Source organism: Protopterus annectens, chromosome 11.part0 (assembly GCF_019279795.1).
Source record: "Protopterus annectens isolate FY-2018-M chromosome 11.part0, PAN1.0, whole genome shotgun sequence".
NCBI classification, from domain to species: domain Eukaryota; kingdom Metazoa; phylum Chordata; order Ceratodontiformes; family Protopteridae; genus Protopterus; species Protopterus annectens.
In genome coordinates, this window is record NC_056745.1 from 347039215 (window position 1) to 347063406 (window position 24192).

Below are 24192 nucleotides of genomic sequence, written 5' to 3' on the forward strand. Positions count from 1 at the left end.
CTGAGAAGGAGATTGTTTATTATCATGAACATTCCCAAAGGAGTATAACCTGGCTACCAAAGGTGCTGATGATTATGAAAAGCTTGCTATTTTTTACGAAATCAATACATAGGATGCAGCTAAGCATTCTGTGTTCCATTTTATAGCAAATAAAATGAAGGCTGTTTGTCCTTTTTTTAAAGTTAATCACATATATTAAGTAATTAGATTTGAAGGGCACAAATACTTCAGTACCAATAAACAACCTTTTCAGCACAGGCAATAGTTGCACCATTTTGGAGAATTCTTTGTCTGTGTAAAATGTACTACCATCTCATGTGGTACACCTGTTTAATAGATGCTTACTAAGCACTATCAATAAAATATACATTGGTGTAACATCAAATTACGAGTATATTTATTGTCTCTATTTTTTGTGTCTCTTTTCCTCACTCAAGTACATCAAGATGAGGGGATAGTTGAGGTCCTCTGGACCAGGGTGATTTCCTTTTCTTTTGTCTCTATCTGCCATCTGTCAGGCCATCACACTGCTCTTGTCTGTGCTGTCTGTGTTTTATGTACATTTTATAAAATGTTCTTTAAGTCTTTCCTAACCTTTTCTCTAGTTTACCCTGTCCTTATTATTTCCCCAACTTCCCTAATTCTCTTGTCTGTTTCTCCACTTATACCAACTGTCTTTTCTTCCCTTTTTCTAACCTTATAAAAGCCTTAGCAGGGTGCTATATCAGGGTACTCCCTGAATAAATAGAAACCACAAAACAGTTTGAATAAGCTGTGTGTCATTGGTGTAGAGCCAAGCCCAGTGCAGGCTCTCATGTAAAGTCTAGAGCAATCCACAGAAGTCAATGCTCAGTACGACTTGATCCTAATAGGTGGCATAATTCAGGGCTTTACCTTCATATGGATTCTTCTGCTCATAATTGCACTAATTTCTTCTCATTGTACACTGATTCTGACATATAAAAGTGCACTGGGTGTTTTCTCATAAGGCTGAGTTTTAAAACTAATGATGATTGTTTGCACTTTGCTTATTTAAGTGGAGGCAAAGTGGTGTGATTTGCACACTCCATTTATGCATTTGTAAAGTTTAGAATGAATGCCTCCCATATTCTCATCTTACTCACAAATCCATCAGTTTGACTAAAAACACATTCAGAGCAGTTCAGATTCTTTATTCTCCATACTTTACCTTCTGTCTCTCTACCATTGAACTACAGAGTCTTTGTTTTCTTTGTACTACTCATACTATTAGTTGTTATATTGCTTAAGCATTAGTTGTCTAACCTTCACCTTCACTACTGTATGTTATTTCTTGTGTGCATATTTTTGATGTGTCTTTGGTCTGAGTTGTGGCGTTGAAGGATCCATTATGGATCACCTTAACAGCACTTTTAATAAAGAATATATAACAACAAAAAAAAATCCTCTGTACTCTGGGCTGTCCCTGGGTGGACTAGTCCTTTTGGGGGGTGGCAAAATGGTTAAGATGTTTATCTCACAGATGCAGGGTTTGATTCTCACCCTGGGAAGCATGACTAGGTTAAATAGTCTCACAGGGTCATTAGCCTAGTAATATTCTATGAAGAAAGTGATATGTGGGGCATAAAAAGAGGCAATCACCACATGTAGTGCTAAATGGCAGTATCTGGGACTAATATAGTTCCTTCTCCCCCTTCCCACATTAGAGCTAAGGAATGTAACCAGCATGATATGGCTGACTTATGGAGAACTCACCATTGAGTAGCACTGGCTGGGTGAGTTGAAATACTTTACCTTGAAGACTGTGTTTATTTTGCTAATGGTGCCAAGGTCTCAAAGTTAATCTCTCAAAGACATATTCATGTCACATTATTTATCATTTTGTGAGTTAATGCTTCCCCTTAAGACTTGTCAGCATGTGCTGAAAGGAAAACATAATCCAAAAATGACACAAAAATGAAATTTTGCTGCATAGTCATACATACCCTAAGGTTTGATGCTTCTGCTAGTTTTTCTTTTATTATACCTTGTAACATGGAAGGAAATGGTTAGAAGTTGACCTAAAATTTGCTGTAATCTTTTTGCCAAAGGATCTTTAAACTGGAAGAATGGCTTAAACTTCTGGTATTTAATTTTTACTCAGTTTTACAACCATTGAGCAGAACAGTAAGAAAATGATAGGGCAATAGGAAAACATACTTTATTGAAAACAGAAAAGAATGCACCATGGAACTTCAGGAATAGAATACCATGGAAATTAAAAAAGTTGAGAAAATAAGGTTTATAAAAATAAAAGATTGCAATGGCACTACTAAAACAATGGAACAGTAAACTAATTAAAGTATTCAATTATTCCAAGGACATCCAGTTCTTAAACAATATGGTTTCAGGATATTATATTTAGGTGTAGAAAGTTTTTCCTTCTATAACAACAAATTCCTGACACTTTACTAATACTTGATCCAGAACTGTTCTTTGTAAAAATGCAGAATTTGCACTATGAAAGTGAATAAAATGACTAGCAATGGGACTTTAGACTATCTTTACTAATGCCGTTATTATGTTGTTATTATCCCTGGCTGTTCCAGTCATATTGGCTAGGGTGCAGGGATATAACAGGTAGCATTTATTCCCCCCAACAAAGTCACAAATGTGATTTGAATACTGTCACTCAAAGTGTTTATTTAGTAAACTAGTGCTTCTTTGGTTCAATTGTCTTTTTGCCTTTATAAGCCTTGTTTTCTCAATTAGTTATTAATCTCCTGAAGGCTATAGTTGAAGTACAAGAGTGCATGTTCCGCCTTGTCCTCAGTTATATAGTAGGCAATTGCAGGAGTATCTGTGCACCTTTAGGGTGCTCTGGTTCACTCATTGTATGATACTGCTCAATATTGCATGAGTGCTTTTCTTTCTAACAGTAGCACGAGTCACTTGCAGTAAAGTAAGTATTGAGCAACAACCTAGCTTCTCCATCTCTTTTACTGGATTGAGTGGCAATTTCTGTTAACTCCCTAAGAATTTAAATAGCTTGTCAGATCACAGAAATATCTCGCTGTTAATGTCCTTAACTCACACTGACCTTTACAGTACTGGGTTTAGATTAGGGAATGTAAGTGGATTTATATTAGGGGATCTACACTAGGTGTGGTATTGTCTTGTTGCTGAAATCCACTCAGAATGTGGAATAGCATTTTACTGCCATTTTCCCCAAACCATTAAGGTTGATCAGGTATCTCTTCAGGTTGTTTTTATAACAGCATTAATGCCCATTTCCTCTTATTGGCAGGAATTACTGCAATGAGTTTTTTTACCTACTCCCTATGTGTGTTGAGGGAGATATTCTGGTATTAAACATCGTGTTCTCATATTTAATGAAAGGGCATCAGCCCTACTTCCTGAGTACACAGTAGATTAATTCAACGATAACCATAACAAAGCAAATAAATAACTAACACAACATCTGATAAAACTGATCCCAAAATATTCAGGAAAGAAAAGCATTTTACTATAAAAACCCAGAAAATAACACAGAAAATTATTTTATAGGGCATCAAGCCCCCTCACCGCCTGTATGGGCTTTACCCCTTACCCTTGCTTAAATGCATTAAATGTAAAACCACCTGAAGAGAATGAGAAAGAGAAAATAGCACAAGAATGATCATCTGTTCACATTCCACATTTGCATAATATTTCATTCAAAGAATCAAAGAATTCAAAAACCCCACCTGCAGTTCAGCATCAACAGATCTGTTCATAACTTCACATCATCCTGCAATAAATCTATAGAAATACCAGTCTTATACACATTACAAACATTACAAACACTGACATGCCCAACTATAAAAATCCACAGTAGGTCAACTACAGTTAGACATTGGTAGTTGCATTCCAATATTCACAGGTATAATAAAATGGCATGCTCCCAAATCTATCTGTATACACACACACACACACACACACACACACACACATATAAATATATATATATATATATATATATATATATATATATATATATATAGTTTGTGTCTTTCGGCTTTTCCCGGTTAGGGCTCGCCACAGTAGAACTCTGGTCTGCTAATGATTGGTAGTGGATTTTTATGTACAGAGTTACCAGCCCTGATGCACAACCTTCAACGAAGGCACACCCCATTCATGTATGCCTCCACACATAAGACGCTCTAGCTGAGAATCGAACGGGACAACGTCTTGCTATGAGGCGACAATGCTACCGCAGCACCACCACCACAGTGTATATATATATATATATATATATATATATATATATATATATATATATATATATATATACATATACATACATATATATATTTGTGTACACATATATATATATATATATATATATATATATATATATGCATATACTTTCATTCAGGCACTGTGAGTCTGGTAGAAGAGAGCTATTACAGTCTGCATAACAGTTGCATGCCAGAGTCTATTTTCCCACTTCTTGCAAGTTTAAAACACAGATTTCTTTGTTTACTATTTTCCTTATGGTTCAGGATCCATATTTATCTACTTATGTATCTGTTTCTTTGTTAATTGTCTAATCAAACTGGTGTATAAACATTCTTTATCAATAGACTTCATGGAATAAATACATAAAGTTTTAAGGAAGGCAGATTCACATACAAAAATTGAGTTTGCATAATTAAATGGAATAATAGCACAGTATGTACTCATGTTTCTTTGGAAAATTTAAAAGTAGCCTTCCCTGTTCTGCTTTTAATGTTAGCAAACAACAACAACAGCAACATTACTGACCTGCAAATCATTTGCTTTGGCTATTATTATTTATTTATTTATTTTACATTTGTTTACCGGGCTAGTCTAACTGGAAATATGTCCATTTTCAGTAGATACCTGGAGAGAAAAGCTCCAAGCATCAGCAGTGACAAAGAATGCAATATATAGTAATAATCAAATGGGTTACAACACATTGTTTACAATGTGGGTCAGATAAACTTGTAGAGAGTCCTTTAATAAGTTTAAGCTAAGATCAAATACAGAGAGCAATCATTTGAGAGAGAGCAATCAAAATAAAAAAAATAAATTTAAAATTGTAAAAATGTATATACATTTTTTTCAATACTAAGAAGGAAATCAATATTACAAGTAGGAGACATAGAACAGTGGAGTAGAGAAGCGTAGAGAGAGCAAGAAGGAATGAGGTATCAGTCAGGGTTAGAGCAGGGACAAAGCCAGTGAGTTTTAAGATATTCTTTAGATGATTTTTATAAAGAAGAGTGGAAGCAAGAGAGGAAAGTTCACTAGGAAGCTGGTTCCAGCTTTTTCCTACTGTGTTGGTGAAAAGTGAGTCCTCAACTTTGTTGTTGGATTTAATAGTGGAAACTAGAAGCTTATTAGCTAAGCGTAGTGTTGTGAGATTTTTGTAGGGTGTAATCAGATTAGTGAGGATTGGGGTATTATTATGGTGGTAAAGGATCATTTGGGTGATAACAAGTTGTTGACAAAGTAGTTGGTTCTGCAGTTCTAACCATCCCAGCTGTTTGAGGTTGTGACAGTGGTGAGTTCTAAATGGGGTGCCAGTGGCAAATCTGGTTATGTTATTGTAACTGGTGGAAAGTTTGGTGAGGTTGTTTTTGGATAGATTGGTATATATTGCAGAAGCATAGAACAGGGTAGAGATCAGGTGGATCTGGGTAATAGTGATTCTGGCTGAAGGGGTAAGCAAGGGTTTGATTCTGTAAAGGGTGCCTAGTTTTTTGTTGACAGACTTTATTGTAGAATTAATATGGTCATCATAGCTAAGGTTGTTATCAATTGTTACTCCCAGTGGATGGGTTGTAGTGTCAGGGGATATGCTAGCTCCATTGTTCGCGGTTACTGTGAAGTGTAGTTGAGGTGACTTATGAGTAGGATCAAAGAGCAATAATTTTGTTTTTTGGGGGTTCAGAAGGAGGCAGTGTTGCATGAACCAGTTTTCAACACTGTTAAATACTGTTTGTGTGAGGGACAGGATAGAGGTTATGGACTTGGCTGAACAAATTAAAGTAGAGTCATATGCATATTGTATGCAGGTGGCTTGAGGAATTTTGGTATGTAGATCATTTATAAACAATGAAAAGAGAAGAGGTCCTAAAATAGAGCCTTGTGGTACTCCAATGTTCACAGGGAGGGATGTAGAAAGATTATTATCCCAAAGAACTGCTTGCTGTCTGTTTTCTAGATAGGATTTAAACCATTGTAATGCTCGTGGATCAAGTGATTGGGCTTTTAGTATTTCAATAAGCATGTTATGATTCACCATATCAAAGACTTTTGAAAGGTCAATAAATAGTGCAGAGGAAAAAGTGTTATTGTTACAATTTTTATTTATGGAGTCAGAAAAGGATAGCAGGGCAGTGGTTGTACTATGGAATGGCCTGAAGCCATGCTGGCAGTCGGCAAGTAAATTATTATGGAGAAGGTGGTCAAGTAGTTGTCTGTGTAAGCATTTTTCCATTATTTTAGCTATTGAAGAGAGTAAGGCGATAGGCCGAAAGTTGGAGAGCTCGGTAGATGACCCACCTTTATGTAGAGGGATGATGTGGGATACTTTCCATATGGCAGGGATTTTGCTTTCTAAAATTGTTCTATTTATAAGGATGAAGATGGGATAGGCAATGCCTTTAGCTGCAATTTGCAGGTATTCAGCTGGAAGACAGTTGGCAGAAGGGGTGCATGGTTTAAGTTTTTGAAGGAGGTTGCAAATGAGTGATGTACAGGTTGTATATGAAAGGTCGGAGATGGAGTATTAGTGGTATTTAATGGGGAAGTGGTAATAGGTGGTAAAGTATTAAGTAGGGTTAGAATGGCTTCAGTAAAATAGTTATTAAAGGCATCAGGAATTGTTAGAGTTATTATGGTTGAATCCTGAAGGGGCAGGAGTTTTAGAGTGCCCTGGCTGGAGAAGTTTGTTAATGCTTGACCAGAATTTTTGTGTTTTTTGTTGTTGGGTTTGTTGGAGATGAAGGTAATAGTCTTTTTTGTGTCTGAGAATGTCTTTCTTAGTGGCATTTCTTAACTGTTTAAAGTAAAGTTGATCTGATGGACTTTTAGAGGCTCTCCATTTGGCCCAAATTTTATTTCTGAGGAGGATCTTTTTCCTAGTTTGTTTTGTGAGCCAGGGGGCAATTATGGTCCTTATTCGGGAAGAACGATAGGGGGCGTGGTAATCTTGGATTTGAAGGAATCTAGTATTAAAGTAGGTCACTGCTTCGTCAAGTTGAAGATGAAACATTGGTGACCAGTCACATTCTATTCCCTTTACTCATAACTTGGACACATAAGCAGCATTGTTTATTTATTTACTTATGTATGTATGTATGTATTTGGTAACTAGGTGCATGGGGCAGCCTGGATCTCATAGCATGGAATGCTGCTGATAATACATTACATTGCATTATGGATGCAGTTTAGAGAACATAATGTTATGCTTCCTCATTAACATAATCGCTAAGCTACAATCTCCTATACAGTGTAATGAACAGTGGGATCAATATATTATGAAACACTTCATCTCAGAAATGGATACATTACTGAAACCATTGGATATTGCAGTAGATGAGATTTTAGGGAAAACTACAGCAGACAGGAGTCAACAAGATGAGACACCACATCTCAGAAATGGATACATTACTGAAACCACTGGATATTACAGCACATGAGATTTTAGGGAAAGGTGCGGCAGACAAAAATACTGGCAATGTGTATCACATTGCATGAGCATCTCCAGGGTATATGGTCACTTCATACAGATATCCCTCCATATTGCTTCCAGTGTGCTTACTCTGCAGTAGCTGTGTCATGGGTATGAAATGGTGTGTTGGGTTGGATATGGAAAGCACAGTGTACAGGGAGCAGCCACTAGATGTAACAAAGCTGGAGGGGAAGGGGACATATCCAAACCTCAAAGCTACAGGACAAGGGGGAATGGTCCCTGTTCTTCTGATGGTGAGGGACAGCCGTCAGTGCTTTACTGTCCAAGAATAAAAGGTTGTAGTCCTTTGAGAGGATAACTGTGGAGACCAAGGGGAAACAGATTACCCCCATGGAAAGTTCTGGCAATTTGAAATGCTGGGATGAGTCATACTCCTGCTTTCGCTGGGAATCATGGGACCTACCTGGGCAGCATTAAGACACATTTTATTTATTTATTCCTTGTTAACCAGTTGATTGGACTGGTTCAAGGACCCTACTTAGCTCCAGTCCAGGTGATGAGGCACAAAAGCACAGATATTTAATAACATTGTCCAGTCCCTGGTGTTGTGAGCTCCTATGTAAGCACTGGAATTTTTGATTACTCTTAATTGTTTTTTTTTTGAAAATGTAAATCTTTATTTTAGACTTTTTTACTGCTATATTCGACAGTGTAAACATTTACCAGACTGACTATCATCTTATGTTACAGTGATAGTGGCTGCAACTGTGTTTGTGTTTCTGTGTACTGTATGCTGTTGTGTCACATACTACTAAGTGCTACTAAGTACTAAGTGCATGTTATCCTTGTCATATATATTGTTAATTTTCTCCTTGCATTTTGTGGCTGGAACTGTTTGTTTATTGAGTAGTGCATGCTATTGTTTTACTTACTACTGCTTTACTTAAGTAGATATTGCACGTGTTTCTAATGCAAACATAGCAAAGGCTATTTGATAAGAATTACGCTGTGGTAGTGAGAATGGATAACAGTACTGCATACTATATGTCTGCTTTTAGCTTGATTAGCTGCTTGTTTTTAAAACTATACTAAGACTCCTAAACTTGGAATAGTAACTCATTACTTGTTGTGATAAAATCTGTTAACAGAGCTGCTTACCATATGGCTGCTCTTAGCTTGACTAGCTACCAGTTCTGCTAAGAACTGCTTTCACAAGGAAAACGTACTTGATAGCTGTTGACCAGCATCTACATTAAATGTTTAACATCAAACAAGGACACAGCATTGTAGAAAACCTTAACAATTATTATCTGCATCATAGTCTGATTGCAAGAGTAGTCCATAAAGCTTGTGATACATTGTAACTGTTTGTTGACCATTTATGTAACTAAAATGCATATACTGTGCTTCGTAGCTATACAGAGCTCCTGTATTGCTGTGTATTACATAGTTTAAGTGACAATGTTATGCCTGCTTGACTGGTGGCTAGTTATTAGTGCTGATAAGGTCTTTCTCATAATAAATGTTTTCTTTCTAGGTAGTCCCCCCCAAACTGCCCCAGTATAAGACACTCCTGACTGAAAGGACATTACCCTGAAAAACTTACCTGCTACAAGTCTTTGAAGTCCAACCTGCAACTTGAATAAGGTTAATACCATAACATATACCAGTACCTTAACACTCTACCTATGTACTGTTTCATGCTGCCATGGATCTAAAGGCACCTTTAGGCTCCCTCCATATTGTGTAACCTAGCTAGATTTTCCCCATGGATCTTACCTCTTTAACCTACAAATCTACCCTGCACACAGTAATTTAATCTGGCTCCCCTGCACATAGCCCATAAAATATACCCTGCAGCTCTTAACTAATCTCTGCAAGGGGACAATCTATACCTTAAAAATAGCCCATAAATTTGGAGTAAAACTCAACCAGTAGAATACAACCAAAAAGATACATTAGAGTGAAAGTAAACTTGTACAATATAGCCAAAAAGATACATTTGGAAAATAAACAAGTAAGCCTAAGGATATAATTGGAGTTAGTGTTAGCCCCTCTGCACTCGCCTTCACTCTGCTCGGGCTCACTCTGCTCCACTCCCTGCCCCCTATTTCCACCCACCCCCACTAGTGCTATATTTCAACTAAACTTAGCCACTCCCCTCATGCTAACCACCAATCTCTGAATCTGCCCCACCCCTGTATCCATTTCCTTCTCTTCCACTTTTGCACATCCTGTAAAGCACAGCCTTCCATCTAACTATCTTATAATCACAAACAACACCTCTTATCATCCACCACACCCACTCCATCCCAAGCAGATCTCTCACTCATGACCAAACCCAACCAAATCATGCCCAAACTACCCAAACCCACATACATACAGCTTTTACTATTGCTCCTATGTGTATCCACCCTCCCACAACTAACTTCTATCACCAACCACCAAAAACAACTTAACTTTATCCACATACCAAGAAAAACTACTTCAACTAACATTATTACAACACACCCTTTTACTCAACTAGCCCCATATCACTACCAAACCTTCTTTATTCACCACTATGCACACAGATTACAGCCATCACACTACCAGTCCCAAACAACTATAAAGAACTTTAAGACCCCAAACAAACTACTCAAATTCTATTTTTATCTTAGAACCCAACTCAGCTGCGATGCTATACACCTAAACCCAGGCCCACAAAATCTAGGAGCCCCAACCCTCAACCTGAATGATACCCTACTCCACTGAGACAAATCCATGCTCCTCATTTTAAATTTAAATGTCAGAAGTATACTAAACAAAGTCCACAACCTTCATGCACTACTCTCCTTTTATCAGCCTGAGATAGTCATACTAACAGAGACTTGGCTTAAACCAGGCAACCAGAACAATGAAATCACTCCACCAGGTTATAATATAATTTGTAGTGATAGAATAGGTAAAAAAGTGGGGTTGTTGCTATAGTGCATACATCTCACCTCATCCTTGAGAAAGTAGACATAACCCCAGACCTCGATAAAGTTGAACTCACTCTAACAAAACTAAAACTTAATGATAGTAAACACATCAACATCATAGGATGCTACATCCCTCCAGGCAACAATATCCCCATTACAGAAAAACTCCTAGAATGGATATCTAACTCCCTCCCCCAGGAAAGCATAGTATTAGGAGACCTTAATACTGACTGGCAAAACTGTTCTAGTCACAACCCACTCTCCCATATTAACCTACATGGCCTAACCCAACTCATCACTTCCCCCACAAGAACAGACAAGAGAACCAAACACCAATCCACTCTAGATTGGATATTCCTATCCCACCCATCACTGATATCCCTAGCAGGGTGTCTACCAGACACCCTGAGTGACCACCAAGCCACATTCTTACTCAGATTAAAATCACCACAACTGACTCAAACATCTACGCACCAAATTAGAAGCAAAAAACATTTTAACCGCTCCAACTTTATAAACGACCTAAAAATGTGCAACTAGACTCCCCTAAAAAACTTACCTCTTGATGAAGCTGTACTATATTTCAATACTAGCTTCTTAAACACCCTTAACCATCATGCTCCCTCCAGAACAACAAGAATTAAAACTAAATATGCCTCCTAGTTAACTTCAGACACAAAAGCCCTCCTCAAAAAAAGAAACAAAGCCTGGCTCAACTACCTCAACAGTAAATCCCAGTTGATCAAATAAATATACATTGAACTATGTAACAAAACCAAAAAAACTCACCAAAACAGACAAAACATCTTATTACCAAAAGTACAGGATAAGCACAGGAACAACCCAGAAAAATTTTGGGCAGCAATTAACTCTATTCTACAAACAGGTACCCAACCCCAAAAATAGATAACAACCAAGAAGACATCCCCACTCAATTTAATAAATACTTTACAGAAACCATTCAGACCCTTGCAAATAACCAGCCCTATGAACTTCCCCACCCCTGCAAATCCCCCACCCCCAACTAACAATTGCCCCAAGTTCAGCTTCCACCCAGAACCAACCAAATCCATTGAAAAACTACTCCACAAGCTCAAACCAACATCTCCAGCTGCAGAAAAAATACCCGCTGAATACCTCCACCTGACTGCAGAAGCCATATCATATCCTGTCTCCATCCTAATTAACAGATACATATTACCCAAGCTATGGAAAATATCACATATCATCACTCTACATAAAGGGGGAACCTCCCTGGAACTCAATAACTACCGCCCTATAGCCATACTACCCCCTTTATATAAAATTTTAGAGCGGGCAATACACAAGCAACTAATGAAATATCTCCTAGAAAATAATCTAATAGCAACACAACAACATGGCTTTAGACCCTTCCATAGCACCACCATCTCAGAATTCACAAACATCGTCAGTACTCACAGAAACAACTGACTCCTTGTATCTGCCACCTTCCTTGACTTGTCCAAAGCATTCAATATGGTTAACCACAATAAACTCCTTCTTTCACTAGCAACTCTAAACCTTACCACCCCTGTCATCTCATGGTTCAAAAACTACCTAGAGGGAAGGAAACAAGCTGTTATGTGGCAAAACCAACTCTCCCCCTCCCTACCAGTCTATCTAGGAGTACCCCAAGGCTCCATCCTGGAGCCACTTCTTTTTACCCTCTTCACCAATCAGCTCCCAAACAGTATTCAGCCAAATCAATTGACATCCTTCACTTCCTAACACAAGAATGCTTTTCCCTAGCAGAAACTTGGATTACAAACCAAAGGCTCATTCTGAACCCAAGTAAAACAAAACTAGTACTCTTTAGCTCCCACAGAACCACACCTCCCACTGATACTTTCTTCATCTCCTCCTTTAATAAGACCACAGTCACCCTCACAAATCATACCAAACTCTTAGAGGGTGAAATAGATAATCACCTTAGATTTGACCTACATATTTCTATAACCATAAAAAGTACATAAAAAACTTGGCCTAATGTATCGCAATAAAAAATTCCTCACTGATCACTCCAAAACTACAATAGCGAGGACTCACCTACTATCCACCTTACTTTATGCCTCCCTATGCTTACAAATCTACACAAATCCGACCTAAAAAAACTTGATAGTTGTTATAATAAGATAGCCAAATTCGCTACAAACTATCCCATCAGAACAAATCACTGTGAATGCCTAAAAAAACTCAGTTGGCTAAAACTACCACTACTACTTCAACTCAATCAACTGTCACTAGCCCACAAAATAATACATAACTCTGAAAACACCCCAGCCCTACAAAATCTTTTGCAACCGTATACAACCGCCAGGCCATTGAGGTCTAGCACACAAAACCTCCTCAAAGTATCCAAATATAACAATGAAGCTGGTAAATCTGTCTACAGCCACTGTATAGCAAAAACCTGGAACTCCCTTCCTGCCCACATAACTAACAGCAAATCCCCATCACAGTTCAAGAAACTTGTTAAAACTCACTTTTTGAATAATCGACTGCTCATGTATCCCCTCTGGCTAATGTCTCATTAGAACACTTCACCTAACTTAAGTAACTCTGTTAACCAACCAATCATAGTACTGTACCCACTTAGGACTGTTAATCTACTCCTCATACCATCTCTCCAGGAGTTAGGGAAAACTACCCCAGCAAAGCTGAGCCTTCCATAAACAACTAAAACCAGGAGAAGATATTGTAAATCAATTTGTTATCCTTCTCAATTAAAACTAGGCAAAGACATATAGTGAATCAATTTGTTATCCTTCTCAACTATAACAAATATCATCTGCTCTCTGAGCCTTATTCTACATCTCTCTGCTTTTACTCTGATAGTAAATCTATCACAGGAATCCTAAACTTAGGAATATCTTCTAAACTGTAATATTATATTGTAGAAAGTGAATGTATCCTATCTGTTAGTTAATATGTATGTCAAAGTCTCTTCTATGGAAATTGTATGTCAAAAGTCTGTCCTTAAAGCTATGTTTTGTAAAAAATTTTTCTCTTGGAGCTTTTCTCCCCAGGCCTCCACTGAAAATGGACTTGTAATCCAGTTGGACTCTCCCGGTCAACAAATGTAAAATAAAAATAAAAATAAATAAAAAAAACAAAAGGCGACCACACCCTTGCAGATATTTTACAGAAGTGGTATACACCTTTGTTTTTCAAAGACAAGCAATTTGCCCCTAAGCAGTGACAATTTCACCAACATGTGACTCATTATTACAAAATTTGAATTCAACAGATGACTTCCGGTATGGCGCTCTGTGAGTAAGTTACACTCTACCCCCCCCCCCTTCAGAGTTAATCAAGCCTTGCGGACAGCAAGGACTAGAAAACAGAGTTTTGTAGAATTAGGTGTGATAATTAGTTCATGCATGTTAGTAAAAGCAAGCAAGAATGAACGGGCGGATTGAGACTGCACACTGACTGATCAGGATAGCTCCTGATAGTATGCAGCACAAGGCAATGGCTGACATGAGAACTGATGCAAGGCAGCATGTTCAAGGGTCTGAAGAAGGTGCATCCTTTAGACTGATACTGCAAAAAATAAAAGATATTAAGCAGACGTTAAAGGAGCACATTGCACTGCACTCTCAGAAACTGGAAGAGGTAGAAGTCATCCAAACTGAGCACACCACTATGATACGGGAGCTAGTAGATGAAAATGTGGAACTGAGATCAAGGATGGAGACAATGGAAGCCAGAGTGGCGGTATGTGAAAGTGAATTAGGTGACGGAGAGAATCAGATGAGAAGAAAGAACATTCACCTAAGTGAGACATTGAAAAAGGATATTGTGCCAAACTGGTGAAGGAACTTTTGGAGAAATAGACTTACTTGCAGCAGGGGAGACTTGCCTTTGAGATGGCCCATAGAACACATTTTTAACCAGTCCAATGATCAAAGGTGACTGAAAGATTTTATTGTTTGTTTTGTACTTTTGTATTACATGAGAGTGTGCTTTAACTGTTTTGGTAACCAGGGACACAACTCAAAACAAATGATCAAAGAGCATTTACAAAGACGGACATTTCATGGGAAAACTAGGAAAAAAGGCACCTTTTTATCCCAATGATGCAAATGTGAAGACATAAAGGCAAAAATTGGAGGTTATTATATCCTGTTCAATGTAGACTACGTCTTCCAGGAGGAACAAAAATGTTTGCGAATCCTGTAGAAGAACTGGGATTTCTTCATCAGCCAACTAATTTTCTGCGGGGTGGAGGATCAGAAAGAGAAACAGGGGCATGAGTCCAGGTACATTGGTAATAAGAAGAGATAAGTGGGACAACAACAGGAAAAAGACTTTATCCTGACATTTCAGAGGCAGCAAGTCCTGAGGGAGAAGGCAGAAATTATCAGAGAAGTGTGTAAAAGAAAAATGAAGGAGGTCTCTTCTGATCTCCAGCAATAAACTGAACTGTGAGAATGAAACATTTATTAAACCACTTTAAAAATAATGATGAGTGGAGGGATAACTAGTAAGATATTGGTTGACGGGGGGGCTAATTAATATTTAAAATGTGTATTTCCATCATAACTGTTGCTACATTTATTAATTGTAGAGTTTTTGTTATATATTGTTACTTTCTGTTCTGTTCTGTTTTTGATATGTACAGCTTGCTGCCTCTCTGTTCATTGTTTTTTTTGAGGAGGGGTGTAAATTATTTCACCTAGTTAGCACCTACCAATGATCAGTTGTGGTCATTATACTACCCTGTTAAACAAATGACAAATAAACAAAATATGTCTAGTGAGGTACATTACAAAATAGATGTTGTACTCAGCAACTGACCAAAATCTATGCTGAACATAAAGAAAAAATGACCTCATTCACATCTAGATTGTCATACATCTTAGTTATACAAATGATAAAACATCTTGCCTCTCTTTGTGACTCATTGATCTATAAAAAAGCTTTTAGGAGCAAAACAGCTTTTCAAATAACAGATAGAAGGGGGGCAGATGTGGTGTTGTTTGTAGCAAACTAATATGCACTAGAGAATTTTGGAAGTGATAAGGTCTAGTGTGGAAGGAAACTAAGACTGCTTACAAATTTACATATTTACAAAGTGAGAACTTTCACTGTAAAATAAGATGAGAAGAGAAGGGGGGGGGCATATAAGAGTAAAACTAGGAGAGTAGCTAATAAGTTGTGGAAATCAGCCAATATCTAGAAATCAGACATATTTATAACTACCTGCCACCATATCCATATATAGTTGCTGTTATTAGCACGTTGACACTCATTTTCTTGATAATATGAATTCCTTTCCATTTAGTTCCATTCTACTGTAGTCCATGTTACATTTATCTCTAAACTGGACCTTCTCTGTGCAAAGCCTCTCACTGTGTTGTTTCATGTATTGCACTGCACTAATCATTTCTAAATATACTACTAGAGTTCTTATTTACACAGGAGACACAAACATGACAAAATATTACGACTAGAACAAAAAGTGAACATCTCCACTAACTTCTTCTTCTCCTATCTTTACCCTATCCCACCTTTTCTATTTCAATTATGCAACTATAAATCTATTTGGTGTGTTTAATTTTCTGTGTATATATTGATTGTCAGACTATCTATGCTTACTCATAAATAGAAATCACTGCTATTTATACACTGGACATTATTTTGCTACAGTATGATGTAACCTGGGCTGAGCCTGTAATTGGCCATTCTTTGATCGGTGTTCAACCCAACAAACAAATATAAATACATAAATAAGCAAAACGTGATCAAGTAGCTACTTGACAACACTAGGCTATCGCATTGGTTTATATACAATATTTATAATCGTAGGACAAAAGATGATGAGAAAATAAAAATGGGGAGAAAACGAGAACAAAGGTAGGAATAGGAGGTAGAAACAGGAAATGGTAAGGAATGCTGGATAAAAATGTAATTCATATTTGTATATTAAACATTATATTCCAGTTATAAGGGGTTACTGTAATGTGTATGGATTAAGCATCCTTATAACAGATATAAATGCACATACATGATTCCTTCTTCATGGTAGCATTTGCTTCTTGTTTACTTAAAAATGTGCTTTCAGTTTCTTTCAGAATTTTAATATGGGTAATATGGATTTTATATTGTTTGGGAGTAATTTTAGAAGCAAAAACTCCCAACAGCACTGTACATTTCAGTTGTTTGAAGGTTTTGGGGTCACTGTTATATGGAGTGTGCCTGTCAGAGACTCATGCAGCACATCTGGAGAAAGATTCCAGACTGAGAAGTTTATAGATGAGTATGGAGAGAAGATGAGTTGTCTTCTAAGGGGTGGATAACTATTGCACTTTTGAAAGTGTGGAGCAGTTATTGTATTTTTGATGTGAGGGTTATAAATCTGCAGATATTATTTGAAGTGGATTGCAAAGATATTCCCCCGGATTCACGAATCCTCCGTGTAAAACTTAATAAGTCTTACTCGGAGGCTGTAGTTGAATGGTATGATGCCAGCATGCCATGAATATTCATGAGGGCATGCTGACTCATACTCTAGTCTAACATGGCCCATGTAGGAAAGTAGGGGGCGTGTCCGATTGCCGAGTAGTGCAAAGGGACACGCATCCAGAAGAGTTAGAGTCCTGATAGTAAACACCCACGAGCGAGTCCGCTGAAATGTCAAGAAACACAACACCACACATCCCCACAGACTAAACCCTAGTGAAAATGTTTAAAATGTAAAAATAACCGTTTCATGTTTTTTTTTAATAATTTCCAATATGTTTGCCCGCATTTGCGCTCATTTGCGCGGGTATGCCCTTCGCTCAGCCACAGTTAGCAGATATGACATTGAAAAGCATATAAGATCTACATATGCAAATGAAGCCAAGTAGCAATAGCGTAGCGGTAGAGACGTCGCCCAAAGAGGAGGTAGTCATGGTTCGAGCCTCACAACATCCCTCTCCATTTTTCTTTAAATAAGTATGAAACAATTCCCCGACATATATAAATATAATTTAAGTAAAATGTAATGAAATGGCCCATGTATTTTTGAACACAACCTATATTCTGTATATATAAAAAGGATCATAATTGCCCATAGCTTAGCAGCGCTTTAACAAGCTTAATATGAGTGCCCGTAGCAAAGCAGCACTTTACCTAGCTTAATATGAGTGCCCATAGCTAAGCAGCACTTTACCCAACTTAATATGAGTGCCCGTAGCTAAACAGCGCTGAACCCAGCTTAATATGAGTGCCCGTAGCTAAACAGTGCTTTACCCAGCTTAATATGAATGCCTGTAGCTAAACAGTGCTGAACCCAGCTTAATATGACTGCTCATAGCTAAATAACGCTTTACCCAGCGTAAGCCATTTGCGCAGAGCTGCGCAGCGTGCCAACCAGCTTACAGTCGGACAACGTTGGGCAACGTGTAGCAAAGTCGCCTTTACACAGATGCACCTCCTAGCCTGTCTAGACAGTAGTAAAATAAAAAAGCAATGACAAGGGTCGAACCCGAGATACTGTGCACCATAGTCAAAATACTGAACCACTAAGCCATGACAGTTGTACTTAGAAATCCAGTATTACCATACATATAGGAATGAATGAAAATATAACCATGACAAAGCCTGTTTGCTCTTAGCTGATAAATGTCCAAAACTGCCAATCACAAATAAGTGCGGGAAAACCGGCATATATAAGCTCCAGAGGTGGGAATACACACCATAACTGATTGTGGTACCCATTTGCAGTCAGGATGGCAGGCGTCGGAGAGGGTAATCACTTTAGAGTGCAAAGGTGGGGCATTGAGGAGTCCAAATATATGGTTTGGCTCCTAGTCCACCATCATGAAGGCCGACTCATGCAGGGCCAGGTTCAATGGGCAGAATATAAGGCAGAGGTGTGGAACCGGTTGGCATATGATCTTACCAGTGCCACAGACATCCCCAGGACTGGTGAGCAGGTCCGTCACCACCATGCAGACCTGAAGTGATGAAAGGAGGACCAACTGAACCAATGGATCCAGGAGGCCCATCATATGCCCAATGCCCCACTACTGAGTAAGTATCCATGTAATTAAGTATGTAAGAAATGCTATTCTAGCCTATAGTATGGATAGGTATGTTCCAATATCCCTTCATTTATATTACAGCTGCAGGTGTTCGTGCCACGAATCGGCAAGCCTATACTGATAGGCTTCTAAGGCTGCACCACCAGGCAGGTTAGTAATTATTCAGCTGGTATTATTATATAATATAAGTGAGACAGCCTGTAAAAGAGTTCAGTGTTGTAACCCAGTAATAAAGGTCAAATAAGCCTAGAATAAAGATTCTGCTAGTATTCTAAGATCAGATAAGTGATGCAGCCTGAAAAAGAGTATTGTAATCCATTAATAAAGATTAAACAAGTCTCAAATAGAGTTTCCACCTGTATTGTAATATCAGATAACTGCTTCAGCCTGAAAATGAGTGTTCTAATCCATCAATAAAGGACAGACAAGTCTTGAATACATCCTTGTATATACTGTCATATAAAGTAAGTCAAATATAACCCCTGAGCGTAGGATGTTACACCAGCAAAAAACAGTATAAAGTAATCCAAACAGTAGCAGGTGCTGGTGTCAAGAGGCCACAAACCAAAACTGAAATGGTAAGCACAAACAAGATAGTATAGTGAAAGGAAACCTTTCACTAAAACACTCTTCAACTGACAAAAATTCCAATCTTCCAAGTAGAAATCACCACGCTAACTCTAGCAATGTGGAGCAGTAAATCCTTTAATCACAGTGAGCGCTTTCGCCATGCGGCTTCTTCAGACTGTTATACAATAATAAAAATTCAAACAGTTGTCTTTATAACATGTCCCCTCACCCCATTGGTTAAAACCTTCATTACACATATTCAAACACTAAAACACAAGGCACTTGTTCTTATACACAATGCAATGAAACATTCCTCCTCGTATTAATGTCAGAACTGGTTATACCACTAACCGGTCTGTGGCTTGCCGGTCTATCTACACCATTCTCAACACTAGAAACGTTCCCTTTCATTATTTGCACATTCGAATTATATTGACCCCCATTCACTAATGTGGATCTACTACCAACATTACTGTTATTTACAGTTGGTCTGTCTTTGGGCCAAGTGAATACGTTTGAATTTCTAAAATCCCTCAGGTCCCTCATGATTTTATTCTTTTTTTGTTCTATCATTCGTCTTTCAAAAACCATAACATTATCTATAACCCTTTCTACCTTGGTTCCAACATTTACATTCACATATTTCTTAGTAATGTTATCATACAAATCATTCACTTTCAACCTTAAATTCTCCTCTTCAGGTAAATGGAACCTGATTAACAGTTTCATATAATTATTGCTAAGTTCAATATTGAGCTGCTGCCATTCATATAAAAGGTCTGGTATTGAGTCACCTGAGGTGGGCATTTTCAAAATACGTAACCCACGTGGAATAATATGTTTGTCCAAACATGCTTCAAAATATTGGCGTTGGACTTGCAGCTTTTTTAACTTAATTGTCTCAGTTTCTAAAACTTGCAAGTCATTTGATAAACTTAAATAACTCTCATTGTTGTTAATAGCATTCATTGAGCCAAAATCCGGCTCATAAGAGAGTAGGAGGTTCTCCCCACCAGTCACACAAGCATGAAACCGTCCCAGCCTATCACTAGGTTGGGCAGTTTGTGGTACGTACGGTAGTTCTATATTCGATGTAGCATTATCGGCCATATCCACAGTTCAGGAGTAAAGAAATCCAAGGTAAAGTAAGTCAAATGTAACCCCTGAGCGTAGGATATTACACCAGCAAAAAACAGTATAAAGTAATCCAAACAGTAGCAGGTGCTGGTGTCAAGAGGCCACAAACCAAAACTGAAATGGTAAGCACAAACAGGATAGTATAGTGAAAGGAAACCTTTCACTAAAACACTCTTCAACTGACAAAAATTCCAATCTTCCAAGTAGAAATCACCACGCTAACTCTAGCAATGTGGAGCAGTAAATCCTTTAATCACAGTGAGCGCTTTTTATGCGGCTTCTTCAGACTGTTATACAATAATAAAAATTCAAACAGTTGTCTTTATAACATGTCCCCTCACCCCATTGGTTAAAACCTTCATTACACATATTCATACACTAAAACACAAGGCACTTGTTCTTATACACAATGCGTTCATACTAAGCAATCCGCTTCGTAACCAACAAAATGGTAAGCACCAATATCAACTGGACTAGTTAGTTCATTATGAAAATAGTGTATGCATATTCCTTTGTAGCTGAATTGAGGGATTCTGTCACAATGTTGATTTGTCCTTTTAACGTGACATGGATCATGCAGCATATTTTAAAATGTTTTTAATCAGGATTTATTGTATTTATTTTCCTGATGTACTGTTTTTCAATCAATGAATTGGAGTCCAGTTGATATTGGTGCTTACCATTTTGTTGGTTACGAAGCGGATTGCTTAGTATGAACGCATTGAGTATAAGAACAAGTGCCTTGTGTTTTAGTGTTTGAATATGTGTAATGAAGGTTTTAACCAATGGGGTGAGGGGACATGTTATAAAGACAACTGTTTGAATTTTTATTATTGTATAACAGTCTGAAGAAGCCGCATGGCGAAAGCGCTCACTGTGATTAAAGGATTTACTGCTCCACATTGCTAGAGTTAGCGTGGTGATTTCTACTTGGAAGATTGGAATTTTTGTCAGTTGAAGAGTGTTTTAGTGAAAGGTTTCCTTTCACTATACTATCTTGTTTGTGCTTACCATTTCAGTTTTGGTTTGTGGCCTCTTGACACCAGCACCTGCTACTGTTTGATATACTGTCATATGAAATAAGTGAGTCAGCTGGAAAGGATTGCTGTAACCCAGTAATAAATGTTAATAAAGCCTAGAATTAAGTACCATCCTGAAATGCAAATATAAAATAAGTGAGAGAGTGTGAGAAAGAGTTTGAAGCTACCAATAAAGGTGTAAGAAGTCTGGAATAAAGGTATACTGCATGCACTACAGAATGAAATGAATGAGACAGCCACAACCAAAGAGTGAAATGTTTTTAATAAAGTACAATACCTGGACTGTGTCCGTCCCACATTTTGGATATGTTGTTGTACCCTTGCATTATGGAGATAGTATGGTTGTATGAAATGCTGAACATCCACAGTTGTCTAGGCCCATATAAACTGGCTGATGGGAATGCCAGTATCTCAGAAGAATATTTATAGTCCTCAACTGTTTCATGTATAGTATGTACATGTTAATCTGGTACATGAGCAGCTTGTGCTTGTGATCCCACAAATGTCAGTGTGTTGCTAGAACTGTACGTAACTGTTCAAATGTAGCAGGATACTTTACCTGAACACAGCCAGATATGAACATATATGAATACAAATGGAATGTATATTAATGTAGCAGTAACATCTCCACCACCAACATTTATAAGGTTACATACAGGGAACTGTACTAATACATGTAGGGGATATATATCTGCATCTAGTAGGAATGTACAGTATATGTATAGGTATTTTAAGTTGTTTAATGTAATATTTTTCCACCCTACCTTATGTTCACAAATGATGCCATTCCACACCAAACTGGGTATGTGTATTTACAATTAATTCTTATGGACATTCGTCCTGTTGGTTTGTACATATCTGCATGTACGGTGATGCATGTGCCCTGTTCACATATCCAAACCTGATGGACTGTTGCCACCAATCAACCCTGCATGCTGTTGGAATGTCCACTGTTGTTCTAAATATGCATGTGTTATGCTTGCTGTTCAACTTTTGGAATTCATGTGTGTTTGGTTAATAGGAATACTAATGCATGCTGTTACAACTAATTTGGAATGGTGTTGTTTGTTACTAACCCAAAATGCCATTAAATACTGCTAAACACAGAACAACTGGGAAGGCGGGTCCCAGCGGACCCACCTCTCCCACCTCAGCTGGCGATTGCACCTAGCACCAGTGCCCAGCCCGGGACCTTCTCCTCTGGTGGCCCTGTGCCACCTTCGGGTGGAAGTGCTGCAGGGGATGGGGCTTGCCCCCCCTCTGCAAGCATGGCCAGAGGAGAGCCTCCCCTCACCCTCCAAAGGGTCCGGTCTGTGGTGCGTAGTGAGATCAGGCGTTCCATGAATGATCCCCTATGCCAGCTTGAGGGGAGATTGGCGCAACTCACGGGTGTGCCTGCCCCTCCTATCCAGCCCACAGCACAGCCTCAGCCTGGGCTGTGAAGGTGCAGTGGTAACTGCCCATGGGTGGGGATCTCAGTTCCACTGTTGCCATCTGTGGGCTCATGGGCTTGCGATATCCAAACATCCGTCCCCGTCAATTGTGTTTACCCACCACATGTGTCGTACTCCGCCCCTGTATGCGTCATGTTTGTCTTGTCTGTTAACCTCCCCAACCCACCTCCCCCAATATTCCTACTTCCTTTACCTCGCATTCCACTCTTACCTGAAAAAAAAAAGGGCAATCTGTACCCACAAAAAAATTACGCCCCATACATAGCTGCCCATTTCACACACATGTCTGCTGGACATGTAAACTGATAATTACAATTGGCTGTACAACATACTTTGTTGTCCTCACTCCTCTCTCAGGGTTGGAAGGTTTCAAATCTCACTCTAACTTTCTAACATATGCACAGCTGTTGCTGGTAAAGAATTGGGCAGCTATAGGCCTTCCCTACATCCTTCCTGCACATCCCGAGCTTGTTTTCCTACTGTCCTACCCTCTTTGTGCCCCCCTTTTCACCACTTTCATATTTCCCCATTTTCTTTTCTTTAAAAGAAATTAGTGTGGGTGTTAGTGGGAGTAAGCACTTTTAAGCAGTAGTCAGCGGGTGTGCACTTGTGTGCGCTTAGCTTAGCATAGATAAGCGTAGCTAAGCATCGTGCAAACTCGCACAAACCCACTTACAACTGCTTAAAAGTGCCTTAGTCACACTGTATGACAAGGCCTGTAGTCTGCTCATCAGCAAAATAAAATATCCCTGTCAGTCTCAAACCCCAGACCTTGAACACACTAGACTGCATGAATTACCACTGAGCTACAGCAGATATACAATAACTTGGTGCTGTAATAAATATAGCATGCATTACTATGATGGAATGTAAAGGGAAAATAGGAATGCCATAACACAAATCTTGTTCTGTGGGTCTTTACCAGCAGGTTATGTGGAATGGTATGATATGACTGTGAAAAGGGAACCAGGCATTCTTGCAGGATATTATGTTACAGTAGTACTTTACAAACCCCACATGGAATCACAGCAGGAGAAGCACTGGCCTTTCTGAATACGGCACACACCTGAATTAACAACTGTGAATGCTATACAGTGATGGCCCTGAGTCGTAAACATATGTTAGCTGTGCCCCTCTGACACTGTGTGGAATGTAGTAACAGTAGGCAGACAAGTGTGGAATCACATGTAATGAATAATGTCAATAGGTGAGAGTAGACACTGCCTGCACGTCAGACAAGGTGTAGTAATACATATGTTCTGATTCCCTCAAAGTCTCAAATGAAATATGTCAGTAATATATTACAGGGCT